This window comes from Equus przewalskii, chromosome 17 (assembly GCF_037783145.1).
Source record: "Equus przewalskii isolate Varuska chromosome 17, EquPr2, whole genome shotgun sequence".
Lineage (NCBI taxonomy): Eukaryota > Metazoa > Chordata > Mammalia > Perissodactyla > Equidae > Equus > Equus przewalskii.
In genome coordinates, this window is record NC_091847.1 from 55172981 (window position 1) to 55194992 (window position 22012).

Consider the following 22012-nt stretch of genomic DNA (forward strand, 5'->3'; position numbering starts at 1 on the left):
TTAATAGTTGTAGAATCATGAGTAATTTTTACCTTTCTCTTTGTAGTTTTAAAACTTCAAGTACTTGAAAACAGGAATATTATGACATCTTTTAAGATTTAAAAGAGAATAAATTTTTTTTTCTCTTATACGTTAACAATTTTTCTCACTCTTTAACATGCCTACTTTTCAGTTTCTAGGTTCTTGGAATTATGCAAAACCAGGTGAGTAGACTGTGCCCGCAGTGGTTTTACTATTTCATTCAAAAACCTGTCGCCAAAAAAAAAAAAAAAAAAAAGCCTGAGTATGGCAGATCAACGCGCTATAACCTGCAAAGAACTACCTTCTCTTGGTTGAGTAATTTGACACTCACAGGATTTATGTGTAAATTAATATGGTCAAGTATTCCTTGAGGTAAGTGAAGCCTAAGTTAATTCCTTGTAATTGAAGCAAGCGTCTTCACCTTGAATTAAACCCTCTCAGCTGTTATGTGAAAAGCCTGCAAAATAATCTGCACACTGAAAACAAGTTTAGGGGAGATTATTTACAATGGACCTGACATGAAACATGCAAAGACATAACGAAATGACATTTCTGCGTCAAAGAAGGGCACAAGAGTATATTGTTAACAATTCAAGTTACTTATTAAAACTACTAAATCTGTGAAGGCAGACAGTAAGCCCAGGAGGCAGGAGATACCAAAGTCATATATGACATGATTGCTGCCCTCAAGGAGTTTATAAAGTGTTTGGTATTTCCTTGTTAAGCAACAATTTTCCATTGAGTTTAGACTGAATGAAATAACCTTTACTTTTACAAAACTGCAGTTGCTGAATGTATATTATTTCAGGCACCTGCAGAGTACATATTTTCGAAGGGAGGAGAACAATATAAGAATCTGAACATGTTTAAGAAAAATAAACACTAAGGAAAAGCTGTTTGGCTTTGAACGGTGGTTCAGCACAAGGAAAGGGAACCACAGTCTTAGACCACCCCTGTCAAAGAGGTTCCCAGTCTCGGCAAACACTGAGATGAGATGTCTTCATGTGTGAACCTAGGCCTTGCCCTCCAAACTTCCATGTTATGCTATTGGGCCACAGTTGCTCCACGCTGAGAAGTTCCAGGAGAACAGGATAGAGGATGCTGGTTTTTCTCTCCTGTCCCAGTGCCAGGGGAGTCCTTTCTACTGCTAGGCTCTCCTAGCTACTATTTTATTTTTTCCCCCAATTGGTTTCACATTCTACTAACCCTTGTATATTTCCATTCATGTCTGAATTTTTTTGCTGTCTTTGGAAAGACAACCCTCCATGTATGCTAGAAATGTGTGAGGATTGTAATACTTTGATCTAGAATTCTTATAAAAAAATAAGCGTCATCAAGTAAGCCTTTTGAGTTCACAAAATTTGGGTAATGGTGATGTGATGACCCATTTATTTCACCTTCTTCTTGGTGATCTAATCTGCCAAGTTTGAAAGGCCCAAGAAAGTACCACTGTTTCAAAATTCTTCATCACCTTGAGGCTTCTTCCCTCTTCTTTTCACTTCCTCTTAATTGTACTCCATCTTCAAGCCAGAAAATATCCAGACTCTCTTGGATTTAGAGTTGAAATTCTAAATTTGTTCAGCTTGTAGTAGCTGGTTTCCAAAGGTGGCAGCCAATGAACCACCCTTCCTGCTACTGATGTGCTTGTGTAGTCTCCCCACATTGAATCGAGTGACTTGCTTTAACTTAGGGAAGGAGGCTGGAAGTGACAGTAGGCCAGGTCTCTGCCTAAGCCTTAAAAAGGCCTGCAAGCTTCTGATTTTACACTCTTAGAAGTCAGCCATCATGTGAGAAGTTTGACTATCTTCATGGGAAGAGAGGCCATGGGGACAACCCTGGAGGATGAGACTCCAAGTGGAGAGAGGCTATATGAAGCAAAAGGGCACCAGGCTTGTGAGTGAAGAAACCATCTTGGACTTTCCACCCTAAGTCAAGCCCCAGAGGACTCCAGCCCCAGCTGCTATCTGACTGCAACCATATATGAGAAACTCCAAGCAACACCAGCAGAAGACTGCCTGGCTGAGCCCAGTCAGCCCAAAGAATTGCAAGAGATTATAATGTTGTTTTTAGCCACTGAGTTTTGGGGTGGTTTGTTTCACAGCAACAGATAACCAAAACAGCATATATTGGATATAGAAGGCAAGGTTTCTCCTGGCTGCCCCTTCCTGTGAATGAGGAGGGTATCTGTCCTATAATATATATTTGTTGCTACATACAAAGTAAATCACCTTGGGGCCGGCCCGGTTGTTGAGTGGTTAAGTTTGTGCGCTCCGCTTCGGCGGCCCAGGGTTTTGCCGGTTCAGATCCTGGACGCAGACATGGCACTGCTCATCAGGCCATGCTGAGACGGTGTCCCACATAGCACAACCAGAGGACCTACAGCTAGAATATACAACTGTGTACTGTGGGGCTTGGAGGAGAAGAAGGAAAAAACAAAAAAAAGATTGGCAACAGATGTTAGCACAGGTGCCAATCTTTAAAAAACAAAAGTAAATCACCTCATCACAGCATGCATCAGTATCATACTATTAGATAGACGATAGTGAGATATTCTCCTTATCAAAATACACTTAAGGAACACAGGCATTTCATCAATTAAGTAGTCAGATGTGTAAATGCATAGAGATTTTGGCCCTAACGTGACCTCATTTATACCAGTTATGTAAGATACTTGTTGAATATCTTCTGAGGGAATTTGAACTTCGGGAGCAGCATGCCCCATGGATAAACTGAACTCCACTATAGCGGCGTTCAAAATAATTGGTGTATTTATTTCAAAACACACCCATAACCTTGGTTCCTCGGGGTGCACACCTCACTATGCAAACTGCTTGATAAAAGAGCTGTGTATCTCCAAAGCCAGTTTTAACTTGCAGAGTTTCCTGGTCATAATAGAAACAGTACTCTGCAGGAACCGCAGGGCAGTGAGTAAAGAGAAAAACCCAGAAGTTTAAAAGAGTGCTTTTCAATTATATCTGTTGATACCTATATAAATATACATGCACAGGAAAAAGAGACTGAACACATATAGTCCAAAATGTTAACCATTATTATTCTGATTAACTTACTGATGATTTTATTTTTCTCATTTTTGCTAGTCTGTATTTTCCTAAGTAAATATTACTTTTATAATAACAAGTAGAAAAGTGGGGGTGGGGTGTAGTGTTAGGGAGGAACACTGCTTTTCTCCCAAGCCACTGGGTCCATTTCCTTTTCAAATTGAATTTTAACCACAAGCTTTGCAAATCTTTCCATTCTGTATATACTAGAGTGGAGCCTGGAGAATTTGACCACATCTTTAAGTGTGGTTGCGGTAAAGGTCTAAAGATCCTTTGCTCTTTCAATCTGCTAACTAGCAAAGTTTCGCTGAGCAGAATAGGAGGGAGCCACAGACAAAGATGGAATTTTATGAGTACGTTGAGAAGAGACTAAGAAGCGCAGCTTTGGAGTGATATGCAAAGTTGCCCGTACATAACATTGCTGTATGGGGAAAATAAACAGAATACAGAAAAACACGTATACCTAGAGCTATGTCTGCAGGGCTAGTTACCAAATAATGAGTGTCCAATATCAGATAATTCACTTTTATCACTTCTTCATCTTTTCTGCATTGTTCAAATTTTTACAGTAAGCATTTTTAGAATTAGGGGAAAAATGAATTAAATTGTTTTCATTTTGGACAAACAAAAAGCAGAATGTAATGATGGAAGAACAGAGTATCCTCGTGGGCAGGCCTTGCAGATGAAGTCCTTAACACTCTTATAGGCTGGAACGTGAAAAGGGGAAATAAGACTTGCCAAGATATTTGTCTCCTGGGATTTGCTATTTCATAGACTCATTTTGACCTTTGAGTAATGTTAGGATTAAAAGAATGCTTAGAGATCATCTGGCCCAAACATGGCAAGTAAGTTTTACTTTTATTGCCAACTCCAATTGATTGGCAGTGGCTGCCTACAATGCTTTGCTGAGAAGAATTCAGAAGCAGCTTCCCAATTTGGTAGAAAAATCTCAGTGATTGATTAACAATGTCTGCTGTGGGCACAGAATGACAGAATAGGTGGCACATGTTAGGTATTTTCCCTCCCTGATCTAGTTCAACCCTCTACTTTTACATTTGAGGCAACTGAGGGGTGATTTGATTACCAATGATTACAAAACTAGCTATTGGCAGAGCCAGGAGTAGAATAACATTTCCTGATTCCTGGTATTACGTTCTTCCCACACAACAAATTGACTTGGACTTTTGAAGGCCAATCTAGTACTGGGCCAGAGCTAAAGGGTCAGGTGTAAATTTTATTCATATGTTAGCACCTTATTTTTGGAGGAGATTAATAACCCAGTTGATCAATGATAATTATTTCATATATTTTATAAACGTTCCCTACAAATCATGCAGATGTGATTAGACCCAATATTATAAATCAAAAGGCTACAAGACAATGAAGTGTGTTGCTCAAAGTTCAGGAAAATCGTTATCTGGAACTGGCTGGTTCTAAAGCCCAGCCTCAGTCCACTGTAGGTCAGGTCTCTGTAGAGTCCCTTGGCTGTGCTGTATTTACTGAGTACTCACAGTGAAGCTCCCTGAAGATTACGTTTTTCCACATTCTGTTTAATTAATTCCCCGTGGACAGAACGATAAAGTATTTTTCACTAGAGAGAAAACTTACAAACAAATATGAGAATAGGATTTCTACATTTAGGAACTTCAAAATGAAGGGTAGGGAGAAACTAAATGAGCTGTTTCCATCTTCAGCCTCTACCTCGTAGCAGGGTTTTTATTCTTCTGTTTTAATGAAAAGGTCTAAGAACAAGGTATAAAATGTAGTGACAAGACTGTAAGCTATTGTAACCCTTGCACTTCTAATAAATTAAATTCCTCTGGTTGTATGCTTCTAAAAAGCCTAACATGCAGGTAACTTTAATGCCAGTTTAGAGCTCTCTCCCGAGAAGATGCAGGTACCTGTTCATCACATTTTCTTTCTACTGATGAAAGACAGAATATTTCAGTCTTGGGGTTCATACACTTTCGGAAGTTTGTGATGGTAAATGTATGAATTCACTTGCCTTTTTAAAATTGAGTTTTGACAATGGGCCATGCACTTTACGTGGATTATTTAATTTAATCCCATCAGAAAACCAATGACATAGGTATATTATTACCTCCTTTAGAAGTGAGGAAACTGAGGCCTGAAGAGGCTAGCTAATTTTATCCATGGTCAAGCAGTTAGCAAGTAGCTGGGCAGGTCACTCTGGCTCTAAAGTTCTTAACATGACGATTTGCTGCCTCTCATGGATGTTTTTAAAAAATGATAAGGGTTAATTAGGGAATTTGGGTAGAAATGTTTTCTGAAATATTTTGACAAAAACTATCTGTGCGATTTATTTATTTAAAAAACAACAGTTGATGGACAGCTAATCTTCAACAAAGATGCTAAAAACATGCAATGCAGAAAGGAAAATCTCTTCAATAAATGTTGTTGGGAAAACTGGACAGACCACATGCAAAAGAATGAAAGTAGACCATTATCTTTTGCCATACACAAAAATTAACTCAAAATGGATTAAAGACTTGAAGGTAAGATGTGAAACCGTAACATTCCTAGAAGAAAATATAGGCAGTACACTCTTTGACATCTGTCTTAGAAGGATATTTTCGAATACCGTGTCTACTTGGGCAAGAGAAACAAAAGGAAAAATAAACAAATGAGACTTCATCAGACTAAAGAGCTTCTGCAAGGAAAAGGAAATCAGGAACAAAATGAAAAGACAACCCACCAACTAGGAGAAAATATTTACAAATCATATATCTGACAAGAGGTGAATCTCCAAAATATATTTAAAAAATCATACAACTCAACAACAAAAAACAAACAACCCTATCAAAAAATGGGCAGAGGATATGAACAGACATTTTTCCAAAGAAGTTATACAGATGGCCAACAGGCACATGAAAAGATGTTCAACATCACTAATCATTAGGGAAATGCAAATCAAAACTACAATGAGATATCACCTTACACCTTGTTAGAATGGCTATAATTACCAAGACAAAAAATAACAAATGTTGGAGAGGATGCATTCTGCTGGTGGGAATGCAAACTGGTGCAGTCACTATGGAAAACAGTATGGAGATTTCTCAAAAAATTAAAAATAGAAATACCATATGACCCAGCCATCCCACTATTGGGTATTTATCCAAAGAACTTGAAATCAACAATTCAAAGAGACTCATGCACCCCTATGTTCATTGCAGCAGTATTCACAATAGCCAAGACATGGAAGCAACCCACATGCCCATCAACTGATGAATGGATAAAGAAGATGTGGTGTATATATACAATGGAATACTACTCAGCCATTAAAAAAAAGACGAAATCATCCCATTTGCAACAACATGGATGGACTTTGAGGGTATTATGTTAAGCAAAATAAGCCAGACAGAGAAAGACAAACACTGTATGATTTCACTCATGTGTAGAAGATAAACAGACACATGGGCAAAGAGAACAGATTAGTGGTTACCAGAGGGGAAGGGGTTTGGGAGGTGGGCATAAGGGGTAAAGGGGCACATATATATGGTGACTGACAAACAATAATGTACAAGTGAAATTTCACAATGTTGTAAACTGTTATGACCTCAGTAAAAAAAACCCAAACACCTGATGAGGGGTACCATGCTGAGGATTTTTTTTTTTTAAAGATTTTAGTTTTCCTTTTTCTCCCCAAACCCCCTCCAGTAAATAGTTTTGTATTTTTAGTTGTGGGTACTTCCAGTTGTGGCATGTGGGATGCCGCCTCAGCATGGATTGATGAGCAGTGCCATGTCCACGCCCAAGATCCGATCTGGCGAAACCCCAGGCCACAGAAGCAGAACGTGTGAACTCAACCACTCAGCCCATGCTGAGGGTTTGAAGGAAGACCAAGATGAGGTAAACATGGATCCTACCCTCAAGGTCCTTACAGTCCAGTAATAAAACATCACAGTTGCCCATAGCCAGGAAGTAGTGAATGCCACAGAAGAGGCAGGCAGTGGATCTACCCAGCCTAATAGCAGAGGGTCAGCATTGTCTCTGCATTTTTATGAAAAATTAACACAGTGTTTTTTTAAAAAACAGCTTTATTGAGGTATAATTGACATACAATAAATGGCACATATTTAAAGTATCTGTTTGATAAGTTTTGATATATATGTGTGAAGCCATCAATGCAATGAAGATAACAAACATATCCATCACTCCCAAAAGCTTGTTTGTGTCTCATTTTAATCCTGCTTCTCCCAGTACTCCATTCCATCCCCAGGCAACCATTGATCTACTTTGTGGAATGATGAATTAGTTTGCATGTTCTAGAATATTATAAATGGAATCATACAGTATGTAATCTTTTTTAATCTGGCTTCTTTCACTCTACGTAATTGAGATTCATATATGTTGTTGCATGTATCAATAGTTAATTCCTTTTTATTGTTGAGTAGTATTCATTGTGTAGATATACCACAATTTGTTTATCCATTCACATGTTGATAGATGTTAGGTTGTTTCCATTTTTTAGCTATTACAAATAAAGTTGCTGAATGTTAACATACAAGTCTTTGTATGGATATACATTTCATTTCTCTTGGGTAAATACCTAGGAGGAGAATGGCTGGTTCACACGGTAGGAGAATGTTTAACTTTATAAGAATCTGCTAGACTTTCTTCTAAGTGGTTATATCATTTTACATTCCCACCAGCAATCTATTAGAGTCCAGTTCCTCCATATTCTTGCCAAGACAACTTAGTATAATCATTCTAATATACATGTATATAATATATATGTATATATATTATGTATGTACATAATATATCTGTATGTCATTGCAACTTTAATTTGCATTTAATTTGCATTCCCTTAATGACTAAAGATGTCAATTATCTGTTCATGACAGTGGTTTTAATGTGTAATATAATGTTTTCTATACGTTGACTTAGAGGAAGGGATACGTCCCTACAATATCCTTCATTGTGAGAGACTTTGCTGTTAGATAATCAGAGAGGAGTTATGGTAAGAAAATATCATTAACTATTGATTTAAATGACATCAAAATTCCAGAAAATATAAAACACACCTTAATGCAAATTTGAGTTCTTAAAAAAAGAAACTACAAAATACTAAGCTTTTACTTTCAATTGGTGTCTCAGAATTTCTTCCACAAACCATGTGTTAATGAACCCACTCATGTTTCCTAAACTTCATCGAGAAGTAACAATTATTACCTGTTTCTTATTCTTCCTTGACTCCTCTCCCTTTGAAACCCTAGTTATCACCATAAACAATTTTAACCAAATTGGTTAAGATCATCTGTTAACTACCCTGACAAGGTCATTGCAGTTTTATTTAAAAAAAAAAAAAAAAAAAAAAGGTAGGGCCGGCCAGTGGTGCTGTGGTTGGGTTCCCGAGCTCTGCTTTGGCAGCCCAGGTTTCACCAGTTTGGATCCTGGGCGCAGACATGGCACCGCTCATCAAGCCATGCTGAGGCGGCGTCCCACACAGGACAACCAGAAGGACCTACAACTAGAATGTACAACTATGTACTGGGGGGATTTGGGGAGAAGAAGAAGAACAACAACAAAAAGATTGGCAACAGATGTTAGCTCAGGTGCCAATCTTTAAAAAAAAACAGATTAAAAAAAAAGGCCCTAAACACTGGATAAGTAGATTTTTTTTTTTAAAGATTTTATTTTTTTACTTTTTCTCCCCAAAGCCCCCCAATACATAGTTGTATATTCTTCGTTGTGGGTCCTTCTAGTTGTGGCATGTGGGACGCTGCCTCAGCGTGGCTTGATGAGCAGTGCCATGTCTGCGCCCAGGATTCGAACCAACCAAACACTGGGCCGCCTGCAGCGGAGCACGCGAACTTAACCACTCGGCCACGGGGCCAGCCCCAGATATTTTGTGATAATACTGATTTATAAGATAGAAGAAGTGTTCGTGTACACTGTAGACTTCTCCATAAAGGAATATAATGGAGACATTTCTTGCTAAAGTTTGCCCATTCTAATCTCTTGGGGAAGTACTATATTGTCAGCAGCAGGAAATATGTCCTTTCAATTTTAATTATCCACTTGAGGAGGAAGGTCATATAATACCAACACTTAATCTCCTTATAATCAATTCAATTTAATAAGAAATCATTATGTGTACTGCGGAAACTGCCCTATGTGAGGCTTGAGTTTATTGAGTATCTACTATGTACGAGGCTCTATTTCCAAACCTTTTGTGTGTCATTATTATCTTCACAACAACCATTTTAAGGTGATAAAGTGGGCTGGCCCAGTGGTGCAGCAGTTAAGTTTGCACATTCTGATTCAGTGGCCCCGGGTTCACCAGTTCAGATCCCGGGTGCGGACATGGCACCGCTTGGTGAGCCATGCTGTGGCAGGCGTCCCACATATAAAGTAGAGGAAGATGGGCATGGATGTTAGCTCAGGGCCAGCCTTCCTCAGCATAAGGAGGAGGACTGGTGGTAGATGTTAGCTCAGGGCTAATCTTTCTCAAAAAAAAAAAAAAAAAAACCGGTGATAAAGCTGAGTTCAGTCTGATACCATCACTTGGCCGAGGTCACACAGCTCCATGATTCAGTAACTTAGCCAAGCTTCCGTGGCAGAGTTCACCTGAAATCCTAGGTTTGGCTCATTCCAAAACCTTTGCTCTTTCACTGGGCCAAACTAGATTCCAAGATACCACCCAATGCTTTGTGAATAATTAAACAATTTAGGGACTATGATCTATGCTATAATTTTTACCATGGAACTCATTTAACTGTGTGACATACTTTGAAGGGTGAAGCATAATTTTATGCTATTAGGATATAATAAAGCTGTTATAAACTGTGCTATAATTTTCATGTTGCAATTCAATTTAAGATTTCCATGTATTTGTTTTTCTTTCTTGATTACTGCTTACCAGCCCTCTACTATTGATCCAAATCTGTAAATACATAAAAAAATAAATTACAAGGGCCCCTAGAAACCTGTATCTGATTGTAGTGGCTCAAGGGTGAATGTGAAGAATATGACTCTAAGGAACACAGTTCAGATTTTATGATCTGATTCCACGGTCCAAGGTCTTCAAAGCTAACTGCCAATCAGTGCCAGACTCGATCATGTGACTTTACCCAAATATCTCTTTTGCTATAGATCATCTCTATGATTGCAAAAATCTCTACCTTGCTCTGAGCGAGTTATGCATTGATCATTCACTATAAAGTGAATGTTTTGCTTCTCAGAAGACTTGAGTAGAGGAGTGTGTGTGTTAAGAGGAGACTCATACCAACATGCCTAAAAGAAGAAAAATCAGTGACCTTTTGAAGAACATAATAATAATTTAATGTAAAAATATTATAGTATCTTTAAAGATTTAGTAGACTTGATATGGATATTCAAAAGACGTAGAGCAAAGCAATTCAAATGAACAAAAGATAAGGCTATAGGAAGGTTTGAGGATAAAAAAGTAAAGGAATATAATGGGAAAAAACCAGTAACTTCATTTATACATTGATCATTTTTTTTATTTTTAATTTTTTTACTTTTTTTTTGAGGAAGATTAGCTCTGAGCTAACATCTGCTGCCAATCCTCCTCTTTTTGCTGAGGAAGACTGGCCCTGAGCTAACATCTGTGCCCATCTTCCTCTACTTTATATGAGGGATGCCTGCCACTGCATGGCTTGACAAGTGGTGCATAGGTCCACACCCGGGATCCGAACTGGTGAACCGAGGGTCGCTGAAGCGTAACCTGCAAACTTAACTGCTGTGCCACTGGGCCAGCCCTACATTGATCATTTTAATGCAGAATATTGTAATGACTGAGGCCAGCAGTTGTCCAGTATCATTTCATGCTCTTCGTGATTTGGCATTAAGGTACTCAGAAATACATTGTGTTGTTTACAGTTATAGTGTACTTTTCTCTGAGAAATTGTCTGTGAAGCAGCAGCAGATTTAACAATCAAATGACACTCATGTACTCAAAGTATTCTCAATCTTAAAGTACTCCAAAAGTAAATACTAATTACAACTTCTCTACAAGTCCTGCTGGGTTCTGTGGTAGAGAGAATATAAGCATTAGAGACAGACACATCTGGGTTCACTTACTTACTAGCCGTACAATTCCTGGGAAAGTTGATTAATCTCGCTGACATCAGTTTGCTCTTCTGTGAAATGAAGGTTGTTGCAAGGCTAACTGGCATATTGTATTAAAGTTACTTGTGAAGATGAAGAGCAGTTAGATCGTCTGAAATGATCATCCAAAACCAAAAAATTACTATGTGAAAAGCATTGAAGTAATAATAGACCACTGCCAATCCATAAATATAAACTATTTAGTTCTTTTCATAAATGCTTGATATTTGGCATAAAGAAAAGACATACTGGTCTCAACTTGAGAGACCTAGAGATTCTTTAAAATAAAAATAAAGGGGTAGCTATAAACCAATGTTACCTCAATTGAAAAAAAAATGTTTTTAATTAAAAACATGAACATAAAACACATCAAGCCAAAATAAATGAAATAAATAATAAAGGGTTTGGCTTAGATGTAAGCTCCTCAAGGGCCAGAGACTGTGTCATTCATCTTCTTATCCTACTGCTTTTTACTTTACTTAATATGTGGAGACACTTGATAAATATTTGTGAAATGAATGAATGACTGCATGACTAGACTTGTTGATTTCTAAGGTTTCTTCCAACATCAACACATTGCTTTTATAAGAAGATGACAGGAAAAAGAGTGCATTGCATAAAAATTGTTGCATTGTATTAGGGCACATGTATTAAAAGTATCAACTGCTAGTTTGGCTAGAGATCTTGGTATTTGTGTTGAAATAAGGAGCCTGAATACGTCATTTTGTATTCATTTTTGGTTAATAGATATTTATAACATTCATTTTCTACTCCAAGGAATTTTCTGAGTCAAAGGAACATGATCTTGAGAGGGGTCTTCATAACATGAGTTTTGCTTTACTGAACTAGTGGAATGTCACAGTCTAGTTAGAAAATATTTTTAGTAATTTTTAATAATGGCAGTGGAAAACAAGGAATAATTATTAGTGTTCTTTGCAACTCTTTATGTTTGTAACTTAGGAGCCCTTGCTGGCTGAATTCTGTGGTACTACTGCCAAGAATTTGCAGACTGCATAAACATTTTCATTTGCTGCAATATTAGTGTCTTAATTTCAAATCCACATAATACTTAATACATTAGAGCTAATGGCCTCTACCATTCTCTTTACCTTGCTACCTAATTCAGAATAATTTTCCAATTCAATTCTACATATACCTGAACTCATATAGGATTGAATGTGCTATGTAAGCCCAGTGGCTCACTGTAAGCCTGCAGAAGGAAAGCAATATTGATTTCAGAGGGCTGGCCCAGTGGCACGGTGGTTAACTGCACGTTCTGCTTTGACATCCTGGGGTTGGCCGGTTCGGATCCCGGGTGCAGACATGGCATCGCTTGGCAAGCCATGCTGTGGTAGGCATCCCACATATAAAGTAGAGGAAGATGGGCACAGATGTTAGCTCAGGGCCAGTCTTCCTCAGCAAAAAGAGGAGGATTGGCAGCAGAGTTCAGGGCTAATCTTCCTCAAAAAATAAAATAAAATATTGATTTCAGCTGCTTGTCTTTGAGCTAAGCGGATTTGGTACTGCCACAGCAACATGATTTCAGTGACTCAGAAAATAGTGCTTTCCTTGCCTAATACGTAATTTTTTCTAAGTCTCCTATCTGCTTATCAATGACTAAATCCCTTAAGATAAGTAGGCGTCTGTGGCATTGGTTTTCTCCAAGTGGTAGGTTTAGGAGCAGAGGAACACTCACTTCCTACCTTATATATGTCTGTATTGTTTGATTTTTTAACAAGCACTTTTTAAATATTTAATATGTGAATAAGTAATATATGCTCATGACTCAAATATTTAAAAAATATAAAAGGTGAATGTCTGTCTCCCTTCCCAATCTCCCCATTCACTAGATCTCCTTCCCTTTTTTCCTCCCCATCCACTCTTACTGGTTGTTTGGATATCTTTCAGAGTAGTTTATGTATATACCAGCAAATATTTATACATATATTCTATTTTTTTCTTTTTTCACACAAAGTTAGCAGATAGTGCATACTGCTCAGCATCTTGCATTTTTTCATTAAAAATATCTTGAAGATTTTTCCATATCAGTATAGTACATAGCATATCCTTATCTTTCTTTTTTATTTCTTTCTGTTTTCATGGCTGCATAATATTCCATTAAATGGAGGCAACATGATTTATTTAACCAGTTTCATATTGATGGACATTGGGTTGTTTCCAGTCTTGCTATTACAAGTAATGGTGCCATGAATAATCCTGCATCTAGGTCATCTATGTGTCAAATATATTCATAGGATATATTCCATTAAAAGGGGTTGTCAGGTCAAAGGATATGTGCATTTGTAAGACTGATGGACCCTGCGAAAATGCCCTCCATGGAGTTGTACCAATTTATAATCTCACAAAGATAAGCAAACTTTTAGATTTTTGAAAATCTGATATATGAAAAATAATATATCAGCACAGCTTTAATTTCCATTTCTCCTATTATGAGTGAAGTTGAATATCTTTTCATATATTTATGATCTTTTCTATGAGTTGTGATATTGTGATTTATAATAAGAACTATATATTTGGTCTTCATTTCATTTCCAGTACAGAGCTCCTAAAATCCTTGGAATTTCTTAAGTGGTGAGAGCAGTAAGGCTGTCTTCTGTTATGTTAATGAGGTGGCTTTGGGAAAGCACCTAAAGATGGGGACTGCTTGCCAGGGGAGCCCCCTGTGATTAGAGGGTTGGAATTTTTAGCCCTTCCCCTCCCCCACCTCCTGGGAGGGGAGAGGGACTGGAGTCAGAATTCAATCACCAATGGCCAATGATTTAATCAATCATGCCCATGTCAAGCAGCTTCCATACAAACCCAAAAGGAGAGGGTTCAGAGAACTCCTGGGTTGGTAAACACATTGAGATTTCGGGAGAGTGGAGAGTTTGGAGAGGGCATGGAAGCTCCTCGCCTTTCATCCATACCTTGCTCCATGCATCTCTTTCCTCTGGGTGTTCCTTAGTTAGGTCCTTTTATAATAAACCAGTAATCTAGGAGGTGAAATGTTTCTCTGAGTTCTGTGAGCCACTCTAGGAAATTAATCATACTCAAGGAGGGGGTTGTTGGGATGTTGTTAGAAGCACAGGTGACAACCTGGACTTGAGACTGGCAGCCTTGTAGGACTGAATCCTTAACCAGTGGGATCTGACACTATCTCCTGGTAGACAGCATCAGAATTGTGGGACATCCAGTTGATGTCTGAAAATTGCTTGTTGGTGTGGGAAAACACCTCGACCCCCATGCTGGAATTGGTACCAGAACTCTTCAGTCATTTGTTCATTTCCATTGCCTATTTTTCTATTGGTTTGTCAATTTTTTCTCTTACTTATTTCTAGTAGTGCTTTGTATATAAGGGATATTATTACTATATCAGTTGAAAATATTTTTTCCCAGTTTGTCATTTTTCTTTTAACTTTAATTATGGTGATTTCTTTTTTTTTGCGACACAGAAACTTTTAAATTTTTACATAATTGAATTTATCAATTTTTAAATGGCTTCTGGATTTTAAGTTACATTTACAAAAACCTTCCAAGGTTATAAAAAGTTTCTCCCACAGTTTTCTTCTAGTAATTTCAGTATGATTTTCCACATTTAAATATATGACATCTTTGTAACTTGTTGTATAGTGTGAAGTATAGCCCAGTTTTATTCCAGATAGCTATCCAGTTATATCAATACCATTTATTGATTAGTCTTTCTTTTCCCTGGTGATTTGCAATGTCACTTTTATCATATACAAATTCTTGCATCTATTTGGGTCCATATCAGAACATTCTCATCTGTTCCATTCATCTCTATGTTCATTTACGGACTAGTCCCACACTGTTTTAATTACTGAGGCTTTACAATGTGTTTTAATATCTGGTAGGGCTAACCATTCCACCTTCTCCCCCACACAGACATACATATTTCTTTTCTTTTCAGAATTTTACTGGCTATTCTCCCGATGTCAGCAATATAAATTTGAAGATTATCTTGTCAAGTAAGAAAGGAAAAAAACTTGGTATTTTTATTGGGATTGTGTTGAAATTTTAAATTTACTTAGGGAGAAGTGACATTTTAACAATTTTAAATTTTCCTATCCAGGTATGTCTTTCCACTTGTTTAAATCTTTTTTGGATCTTTTGGTTTTATTTTAAGGTTTTCTACATATAGAGCCTGTACATTTCTTGTTAAATTTATTCCTAGGTATTTCTTCTTTTTTGTTGCTACTTTAATTAAGGTCCTTCATCCTTCTATCTTCTGATAGGTTGTTTGTATATATGAGATTGATTGGTTTATGTATATTAATTTTGCATCTTTCTACTTTACTGAATTCTCTCATTGTTTATAATAATTTTTCAGTTGAGTTTCTTGGGTTTAAAAGCATACATCATATCATCTGCAAATAGTGAATAATTTTCTTCCTTTCCTATTTTCATACTTGAAGTCTTTATCCTGTCTAATTGTGATTGCTAGTACCTCGGTAAAAATTTTAAATAATGATGGTGATAGTGAGCACTCCTGTCTTATTCCTAACTTTAGTGGGGCTGCCCTATGTTTCCCCATCAAGCAGAATGCTGGCCTTTTGGGATGACATAGATGTACTGTATTTTATCATATTAAAGAAGTAGTCATCTTCTTCCTATTTTGAGTGCTTTTCATTATGTTATTGAAACTGAGTATTTTAATAAACACCAACCATAATTAAGCTATTCTTCGGAGCTATCTGTCCTCCCAACCTCCAATCTCTCACTGATGTCTTCCATTGGCTGGAACTAACCAGAAGACAGAGGAGAAGGGAGTTCCCTAAGGGTGAGCTTCCCAGAGCACAGAGCAGGGTAGAGAAGAAGAGGAATAGAAGTTAGATCCAGAAGAGCAGACAGGGTATATCCAGTGCAGACACCAATAACAGATATCGAAACAGCCTTTCTGTTCATTAGTTGACACAAAAAAGATTATTATAGGCAGTAAAAGCAATTTTCTTGAAGTTAGTAGCATCACATTTATTTATTAAAAAAGTGAAAGAAAAGTGTGGGGTCTCATTCTTAGGCATTTTCACCTGGAAAGCTGCTGGTACTAACCTTTTCTAATGTTAGCAGGCCCATCGATTGCATTTCCTGGTCAAGACTGAGCTTCTGGAATGTAGTTCCCCCTATATCTAGTACCTTATTTTTTAAACCTTGCTACTCCTTCCTCAGATCTAAAAATAATGTTCTGTGTGATGGATATCAGACGGGTCAGTTGTCAGCACCGGAACCAGACACTGTATCTTCTGGGAAGGATCCAGCAGAACACGCCCTTATTACTGGCACCTTGGCCAGTCTCCAGGGGTGTTCTGTTCAGGCCTACCTCAGATGCCCTCAAGCATCAGCAGGCCTTGCTTTGGGAACAGTGATTTCACCTGACTGTAACACATGACGCCCTTTCCGATGGGCTGGTTCCCTTCTGCCAGATATTTGGAACCTATTCCAAACTCCACAGCAATCCTGGACTTCTACTGCATAAGCTGCAAATCTGGGAGACATCACGGGTCACAGGACTGCCAGATAAAACACAGGACACCCCATTAAACTTGAACTTCAGATAAACAATGAGTACTTTTTAGTATATCACAAATATTGCAAGGGACATCCTTATACTAAAAAATTCTTCATTTTTATGTGAAATTCAAATTCAATTAAGTACCCTATATTTTTCTTTGCTAAATCTGGCAACCCTCATCACAGAGCTCTTCCAAAAATAATCCTTCACTATGTTTCCCACCCCATCCCCCAATTTCAAAATCCCTCCACCAGAATTAGGTTCACTAAAGTGTTAAGACAACCTAGGACGGGTTGTAACTCTACAGGTCAGTTAAGGTCCACTTTTAAGCGTTTTGCCTCTGCCTTTAACTCCCATTAGCAGTGACTGGTTTATCTGATCAGTAAATTTGCTATTTGGGCATGAAGAAGGACATTTCAGTGGTGGTTGAGAACAAGGATGGATCATGAAAAATTTAGATTCCAGCAGGTATGTGCAGGGGTAGGGATGGCGGTGGGAGTGTCTCGGCAGAGCTTAAAGGAACGCATGCAGGAAAGAATATTAAAGAGAACTTGTACTGACCATTTTGCCTGACTGGGCTCCTTGCATTATCCCTTCCTTGCTTCTCCCTTTCTTCCCCTTCATTCAACACGTCCTTACCCCCAGGTGCAGGGCAAGTCTAGAGGCTGGGTCCCAGCAGAACAGAAAGCAGGAGGCCTGGTGGAGGAAACAAGTGCCAAGAAACCAAGGGCTGGGGGCAAATAGGCCAGGGGGAGAAGTAAAACAAGGAATATTTAAAAATTAGATGCTTGACCTTTAAGGAAAAAAGTCCAAAGTTAGCCAAGAATGACTGCTTATTGCAGGATTCAAACCTCACATGACAAAACTTCTGAAGAAGGAAGTGATGGGAGCACGGGGTACCCTGCTGATGCTTCTCCCTGTCTGTGTACTTCTGCATTCCTTTCTCTATGCAGCTACATGGCAGACAAGCAGCAGGGGCCCTCTCCTTACAGGCTCTGAACCACTGGGCTGCGGCTGACCCAGTGGCTCGTCTCTATGAAATGAATAAGCCAGACCATGGCCTTATTTTCTGAGACTGACTCGATCTAACCAGCTTTCCCAAATGCTGTGGCCCAAGAGGCTAAGGTTCGGTCAACCATGAGGCAGACACAACCTTACCTCACTTGGCTGCTTCCACATCCATCCAAGTTCATGCCTGGAGGCTGATCATTCAGAGGAGCCAGCTTTGGTTAAACTGTGCCATGTAAATTTCTATTTGCTGTCATTTCCCCACCTGAGGTTTTTGAACTGTACCAAGCAGCCTTGGGGCCCTAGCTACAAGGCCCTGCTAAGTCTGACCTGTCCAGAGAAGAAGAGCTTTGGGCTGCCAATTGAATAGAGTGGTCAACTCAGCCTGGTTTGCCTGGGACTTTTCTGGTTTGAGCACTGAAAGTCCCACACTCCAGGAAACCCCTCAGTCCCAGGAAAACTGTGGCGAGTGGTCACCCTAAAATCAGGATGCCAGGGCTTCAGCACCTAAATATCAGTTTTGTCCGCTGTAAAATGCTGGGATTGGCCAATAGGCTTCAAACATTACTGCCGCATATAACAGTTTATGATTTACCCTCATGTTCCTGACCTTCCCCAGCGGCTCCCAAACAAAATTCACTTGATCCAAGTCCTGAGTTCCCGTAATCTGATGATAAACTAATCATTGGTGTGTTAACAGGAGAGGCTGATAGGGTTTGCTGAGGAATTTTAACAAAGGCCTGTGGCTGTAGCTGAGTGGCTCTAATGGTGGAAGTCGAGCTGGGGAGATGGGGTGTGTGGCTCTGCGCCATCCTGAGAGGAAGATATTTTTAGGCAGGCGGATTTTGAGGCAGCCAGCCTGACAGAGCTGGTTTAATGGGCTGGTTTTGGCTGCACAGCAGGTGGGTAGCCACAGGCAGGGCAGTCTTGTCTGACTCAAGCCAACTTTCACACTATGACGTGAATAGAGTCAGTAATTGAAACTAGAGCCTGGAGAAGAAAGGAAGTAGTCTACTGATAGCACTATTTATTTATTTTTAAATGCATTTGCTCTGAGCCCCGGTCTGTCATCTGAAATGCAGATATACAGCCATCATTTTAGGGTGGTTGAAAGTTCAAACTCTGGAATCACCCGCTACTAACTCTGTGCCATTGGGCAAATAGGTTGAATCATATGAACTTGCCAATATTAGAGCTTTTTTGATCTGCAAAAACAGTAATTCTAGGTGCTTCAGACTAATAACTTGCCCTTTTCCTTGGTCTCATCATGCGTGAAATGCAGATAGGCGCCAACCTCAAGAGGATGCAGAAGACTAAATGAGAGAAGACATGCAGTGCTCAGAACAGTCCCTGGCTCCCACTCTCGGCTCAGTGACGTTCACGATATCACCAGCTCCTCCGCCACTATTGGCGAAGAAGCACACAGGGCCCATAGATCCGTCAGCTGAACCCAGGGGGGCCCAGACTGTTTCCTGGATGCCAGACTCTGACAAATCAAGGTGAATTTATTGCCTTAGTTGAATGAGAAACTTCATTCTAATCCCAGGACTAGGGAAGGAGAATAGGGTTCATACCATAGATTTTTCAGGTCATTCTGAGAACTGAAGCTTTTGTTTTTTCTCTCAATCAGTTCTAAAGCATAGTAAAGGGCTTTTGTGTGTGTGTGTGTGTGAGGAATATTGGCCCTGCGCTAACATCTGTTGCCAATCTTCCTCTTTTTGCTTGAGGAAGACTGTCGCTGAGCTAACATCTGTGCCAATCTTCCTCCACTTTATGTGGGATGCTGCCACAGCATGGCTTGACAGCGGTGCTAAGTCCATGCCCAGGATCTGAACCTATGAACCTTGGGCTGCTGAAATGGAGCAGACGAACTTAACCACTACACCACGAGCCTGGCCCCAATGAAGGACTTTTATGATGGGGTTTTACTCTAACAAAATTGGACCCCATCTTTAGCCTTACATCTGTGTTTGTAGCAGCCACACAATGCAGCCATCTTATTCAACTTAATTATATACACACACATACACATACATTGTGAAGCACATACAAAACAAGTGAGATAGCCTCATCATTATCAGAGTATAAAAAAGTTACATTACATTTCTTCTCTCAATAGCTAACAGGAAGCAATAAAAAGAGAGGAAACAGAAAACATTTTGCTGTGGTATTATCATCATAATTAAATAAAATTTATTAACTTAAGCAAATTCACTTGGCCTTTTATAGCTCAAGGAATCTAGGAAATAGCTTCCTTATGTATAATGAGGAAGTGTGTCTTTAGATCTCTTAATATGTTTCTTCCCTATAACGCCCCTGTGTTTTGTCCGTTCTTTGCAGGTTCATTCCCTTGACGCTAAAGCCATCTGTTCACAGAAGAACAAGGAACTACCATCCTTAGGTCAAATGACAACTGGAGGAGTCTCTGGGCTCCAAGGCCAGCACTGCCCTACTGTGTGAATCCCAGAGATATGATGTCAGAAATCTAAAAAAGAAAAGAAAACAATCTCAAACCTGGCGTGGTTTAAATTCTCTCTCAAGCAGGCCTCTTTCAAATGTGAGGAAGTTCAGCTCTCAACATGTATTAACAAAAGGTGTTTACAACAGAATGCCTGGTTGTGCCTCATAATGGCTTTGCTCTTTGAATTAATTCCTTCCTGGTGACAAAGGCTGAGCTTTGGAGCTTCTGGGTATGGCTAGGCAGGGCCTTTTTGCTTATCTTGGCTCTCTTAAATGGGTAGGAAAGGCTTGGCTGGGCACCTGGTATTTTGTGGCCAATAATTACACTACAATTGTTACTGTGCATTACCGAAACTTCATTTTTTGACCAAAAGCCAACTGTACTGTTTAAAACAAACATCTTGTGAAAGCCTAACGTACTTTGGAATGATTTTAAAATCCACTTTGCAAATGGCATTTCGTACAAGTCAGATCTTTTTAAACGATGTTTTGCTTTAACACAGCATCTCTTTGCCTGTCACTTGGTCTGAGTTCTTCGGCTCTTACAAGTAGTATGTGCTCTTTCCACTTAAGCCATCTTAATGCTTCCTTTTCCCTTCATCACTGTCGATATACTGTACAATAACACGTCCCTCTGGGGCAGATTTACTCTAGGGTGTGCGCTCATAACTGAGGTAGGGGAAGCGATAAACACTTAAACACCAAGAAAAACAAATCTCCTTCTCCACATTTAGAAGACTGGGAAACCATCTATGGACAGGCTTTCACAGCCGGGGGGTCTTCCCCTGAGAAGACAAGATCCCCAGTTCTTAAGTGGAAACTTGATCACCAAGATTGTAGGATCCAGCTATCAGGGGTGGAGCATAGGGATTGAGGTAGGGGAGAGGGAATGGTATACTTAAAGACCAATCAGGCAGAAAGGGGCTTAACCTGCCAGTTCCCAAATATAAGAACTCCCATCAATGCCTCTTCTCCTCACTGTTAGTTTCAGGAAAATGACACAGAGACTTCATCTCACAAGAACCTGGTGAAGTTAAATGTGATACACAAGTGATTGAGAAATGGTTTTTTTCTTGGGACTCCCCTATCCCCACTTTCATGCCTTGGACGGCAGACCCTTGTCTCATTGCCTCAAGGTGAGGGAGTGATGTGACAAGATAAAAAACAAAACAAGAACAAAAAACTTCTGTGAGTTGTGTTTTGTGTTACAAAAGACCTTGGAGGACTGGAGAGGATTTGGGGTACAGCCAAAGTATTTAGAAGAAAAAGGTTTGAGGAGAATTGGGCTTTCCTGGAAGACTAGAAATACTTCCCTTCATTGGGGTGGGGAGAGATGTGGAGGAAAGCCAGAGAGCAAAGGCCTGGCTGGGTCCTTCCCTCCTACTTGACTCTTCTACCTCAGGAAGGCAGCAAGCCTGGGGAGAAGAATGGCTGCGTGGTGTGGGCCTACAGAACTTTCCAGACCCTGGAGTGGCCCCAAAGAAGCAGGGAAGCTGCTACACACAAACGGGTCATGTAAACAGGAAGGAGGCAGAGAGGCATTAGCATCAGTAGGCAGACTGGAAGGAACTGCAGACATCTTGGTTGGTGCCTCCTCAAAGGGCTGACTTGAACAAATGGATCTCCCAATACTTTGGCACTAACCCCTGCACCCCCACCACGTCCCACCCCAAACTTAGAGACACCCTCACAGCTGGAGAAATACCCAAATGATGGAAGTCATTGCTGACACCTTCCAAAATAGAGTAGGGGCTTAAAAGATAAATTAAGTTGATTTAGAGTAGAATAAAGATACATTTCTTGCACACTTGCGTTTATATACTGAGATCTGTGCCTGATC

The 22012-nt window shown here is 39.4% G+C and overlaps 1 protein-coding gene and 1 long non-coding RNA gene across 4 annotated transcripts in view; one reads left to right on the forward strand and one right to left on the reverse strand.

The window, feature by feature from the left end:
• The window catches only part of NFE2L2 (NFE2 like bZIP transcription factor 2), a 137775-nt gene that overhangs the window by 34079 nt on the left and 81684 nt on the right, over positions 1 to 22012 (reverse strand). The gene's annotated exons all lie outside the window — the stretch shown is intronic.
• Positions 72 to 20225, forward strand: LOC103561799 (uncharacterized). 2 transcript variants are annotated; one of them, XR_011528443.1, is made up of 4 exons: positions 189 to 203; positions 15106 to 15163; positions 18995 to 19211; positions 20053 to 20225. It is a non-coding gene; the product is annotated as an uncharacterized lncRNA (long non-coding RNA). The 2 variants fall into 2 exon arrangements; XR_547538.2 differs by lacking the exon at positions 15106 to 15163 and having other exon boundaries at positions 72 to 203.